The following is a 4,247-nucleotide window of genomic DNA, read 5'->3' as shown; positions in this document are numbered from 1 at the left end:
TTTGCCTTTTGAGACAGGATTTCTCTGTGTAGCCTTGGCTATCCTGAACTCACTTGTAGACCAGCCTAGCCTTGAACTCACAGAGATCTGCCTGCCTCTGTCTTCTTAATAGCTGGGATTACAGGCCTGCGCCACCATGTGGGGGGACAATGTATTCTTACCTGAATACTTCCCCAGGCACCTTCTGACAGAAGACCTTGCAGGATGGGTGTTCAGATCCCACCCACACTCCTGACGCTGGCAAGGCAGGCTCTGCTCAGAGATGAGGCCTTGGCGATTTCCGATGTGGAGAACCTGCCTGTGGAGCTCTTCCCAGCACTCTTCAAGGAGGCCTTCACTGGCAGACACACTAAGATCACGACAGCAATGGTGGCAGCCTGGCCTTTCCCCTGTCTCCCCTGTGGGGGCATTGATGACGACCCCTGACTTGGAAACCTTCCAGGCTGTGCTGGCAGGAGTAGACATGCGGCTGAAAGAAAGAAAGTTTCAGCCCAGGTAAGCAGTAAGCCAGAACTGAAGGATGGAGCTCGTTGGCGTTACAGGGAAGAGCCTGTGGGGTCGAGGAGAATGGCTTCTTCACCCGTGCATGGGAGGCTTCCGGCGGGATCATCAGGCAGGATGCAGAGGCCTTGACAGCCAGTCTTGGCTTGTACTAAGGACATTGACTGTGGACTGGACCTTAGAGCAGCCGCAGCCGCCCAGTGGAGTGAGCCGCCCTGGTGTTCCCATGACCACTAAATACAGGACTAAGGAAAAACAGAGAGCAAGTTAGGAAAAGGACGTAGTCAGGTCTGCACATGGCGCTCAGGGAAAGCTTCCATAGCATGCGTGAGTGTAGGCTAGACACTCAGGGCTGAAAAACACACACCTGGGCAGGCGGAAGAGCAGAGTTTAGAAGTGTGTAGTAAAGGCTGCCTCAGCGTTGGGTCTGGTCATGTAGCTGACATTTCACATGCTTTACCCACAGGAGGGGAAAACTTCAGGTTCTGAACCTGAGGAAGGAGCACCATGACTTCTGGAGCATCTGGGCTGGGGCAGAGGATGGTGGCTGCTCAGCAGAGAGCCTGGATGAGACGAAGGAAGTAGCGAAGGTCTCTCACCGACATGCGCAGAGGAGGCGTCTGAAGGTAATGGCAGACCTTTGGCTCAGGTTTCACCTGAATGAACAGCAAGAGTGCCTCTTGCAGTGGGCTCAGGAGAGAAAGGGCTTCCTCCTGCTCTGCTGTAGGAAGATGAAGATCTGGTGTCTGCCTGTCCTTGGCATCATCGAGATCTTCAGTGTTTTCCAGGCAGAGCACGTCGAGGAACTGGAATTGAACATGGTCAGTTGGAATGTGTTAAAGCTGGCGCAGCTTGCCCCCTGCTTAGGCCAGATGAGAAATCTTCGCAGGCTCTCTCTGGCAACCACCTACAGGAACTCCATCAAGTTTGGCAACAGGACAAGAGACAGCAAAGGGGAATGTATTTACAAGTTCGTCTCTCAGTTCTCCAGATTCAACTGTCTCCAGCATCTCTCCATGAGTGACATGTGCTTTCTCAGAGGCCACATGTATCAGCTCCTCAGGTAAGCAAGGATAGGGAGCTGGGTCAGCGACCGGAGCAAGCCTCTCCCTTTTACTTTAAGGATTAGTGGTGCATGGTGCCTGCCAGTCACTGGAAACTAATATGAAGACTCAGGCGACTATAAAAGTTACTCCTGTTTCCATGTGTAGCGAGTCACGGTCTCAAATGCCCACTCATGAAAGGGGAGGGCTTGGGTGGGATAGAGGGTACGTCAGATGTGCTAAGGATGGGTTGTGATTCTTAGAATCATGCCCAACCAATCAAAAAGTGACTGCACAGAGGCTATGATGGAACCCAGATTTCATTGAGCCCTGGATCCCTGGATCCTGTCAGAACTCTCATCAGTTGGAACTTCTCCTGTGTGTTTTCTGGGCTTATGAGCTGACCTGGTTGTCTGCTTGAGAGTGAGGCCGGGAGATGAATTGTGGGGTTGACTTGACTGAGCAGATTCCAAAGGAAGCATCTTAGATAATAACATCCTTGATCATTTGGTCAAACTGACCCGTGGGGCACCTGATTCCTTCCACCTCTGGGTAAATCCCACCCCACACTCTCCAACCTCATTTGCCACAACTAACAGCCTGTCTGTCCCTAGGTGCCTGATGACGCCCTTGGAGACCCTCTCCATCACTGACCACCAAATCTCACAGTCAGACTTGGATGGCCTCTCACTGTGTCAGAAACTCTTTCAGCTAAGACATCTGGACATGCGTGGTGTGGTCTTACTGGCTTTGGATGTTGTACCTTTTGGAGTTTTCCTTAAAAAGGTGGCAGACACTTTGCAGTCCCTGGACTTGAAGGGTTGTAGGATGACGGACCCTCAACTCACTGCCCTCATTCCTGCCCTCAGCCAGTGCTGCCAGCTCACCAAGGTCAGTTTCTATGACAATGACTTCTCCGTGCCCATCCTGATGGACCTTTTACAGCACTCAGCCAACTTGAGCAAGATGAATGAGGAGCAATACCCGGCCCCTCTGGAGTGCTACGATGAAATGGGTAATGTCTCCATAGAGGGATTTGCCCTATTTTGTTCTGTGCTCATGGATACACTCTGGACCATAAGGCAGCCCCAGAGCATTTCCTTTGCTGCATACATCTGCAAAACATGCGGTCAGCGCTGTGTCTATGACCTAGAGTTCAGACTCTGTCCTTGCTTTTAGTAAGTAGGGTAACATGACTTCTGGATCTGAAGAAATGGAAGGCTTGGGACAGACTCTAGGAGGAGGGTCCTTGAGACAACTTGTGGAAGTGTCAAGCATTGCTCGCTGAGAACGATTTTTGACCTTGTTCCTATGCCTGAGAAGTGTTTACATATGCTCTTACCAATAATGTCAGGGCTGCAGTATTGACAAATGGTCCCCCCAAATCTATCTCTTGTCTATTTTCTTCTCTCTCCTCTCAGGAATCCATTTCTTGTCTCTGCCTCCCCCCCCCCCCCCCAATCCTAACTCCTCTCTCAAGTACCATTTGATTTTGTTGGCAGGCCCCTGCAGTCTTGTGGAGTCAGAAAGACAAATGTGCGTTTATAAGTGGCTTCTGTCAGAATAGGATAACCACCTGCAAATCTGCATGCTCCCCCTCAGGTCTTTATCAGTTATCATCCTCACTGCCAGGTTCAGGAGAGGTCAATGTCCCCAGGGATGAGAAGAGACTGGTATTCAGGTCAAATTGGCATTCATAAAATGAAAGTTTTTTGTTTTGTTTTGGTTTGGTTTTCGAGACAGTGTTTCTCTGTGTAGCCTTGGCTACCCTGGACTCACTTTGTAGACCAGGCTGGCCTCGAACTCACAGAGATCTGCCTGCCTCTGCCTCCCAAGTGCTGGGATTAAAGGGGTGCGCCACCACTACCCAGCTAAGGTTTGTTTGTTTTTTTAACTCGCTTTACATCCTGGTCATAGCCCTCCTCTGCTCCCGGTCCCACCCTCCCTCTCTACCCTCAGTCCAGGTTAGTTGGCTCTGTTGATCTTACTGTAGAGCTCCTGTCTCCTCTGGGTTCTTCTATCCTTTCCCCCACTCTTCTGCAAGGATCTCTGCGCTCCACCAAACGTTTGGCTATGAGTCTCAGCATGTGTTTCAATCTACAGCCGGGTGGAGCCACCCAGACGACAGCTGTTCTAGGCTCCCATCTGCAAGCATCGCAGAGTGTTCTTAACAGTGTCAAGGGTTAGCTTTCTCCCAAGGGGGTGGTTCTCAGCTTGGACAAGGCACTGGTTGAACAGTCTTTATCCCTGTGCCACCACAGCCGGCTCTATGAAATAGATGATTTTTTTTTTTTTTGAAGGAATGGTTTTTTTTTCTTAAATAAATTTATTTTATTATTTATACAGTATTCTTCCTGTATGTGTGCCAGCAGGCCAGAAGAGAACACCAGACCTCATTATAGGTGGCTATGAGCCACCATGTAGTTGCTGGGAATTGAACTCTGGACCTTTGGAAGAACAGCCTGTGCTCTTAACCTCTGCTCCATCTCTTCAGCCCTATAGGTAGGTCTTGAGGTCGAACTATTTCTCAATTTTCTGAGAAAGCCCCAGATTGTTTTCCAAAATGGTCATACAAGTTTGCACTCCCACCACTTCTTTCATTCATATCTATTGCCTGGGCATTAGTTACAACCCTCTCGTGTGGCTGTTCAGTGATGTGCACAAAAATTTTAAACTAAAACGAGAAACATAGACACATCTTTG

At 49.7% G+C, this 4,247-nt stretch overlaps 1 pseudogene; it reads left to right on the top strand.

Annotated features, from left to right (window-relative positions):
• Nucleotides 1-204: 204 nt before the first annotated feature.
• Nucleotides 205-2,723, top strand: LOC127210529 (PRAME family member 8-like; annotated as a pseudogene).
• Nucleotides 2,724-4,247: the final 1,524 nt, after the last annotated feature.

This window comes from Acomys russatus, chromosome 28, assembly GCF_903995435.1.
Source record: "Acomys russatus chromosome 28, mAcoRus1.1, whole genome shotgun sequence".
Taxonomy (NCBI): Eukaryota; Metazoa; Chordata; class Mammalia; order Rodentia; family Muridae; genus Acomys; species Acomys russatus.
This window is presented reverse-complemented; position numbering and strand designations above follow the sequence as displayed.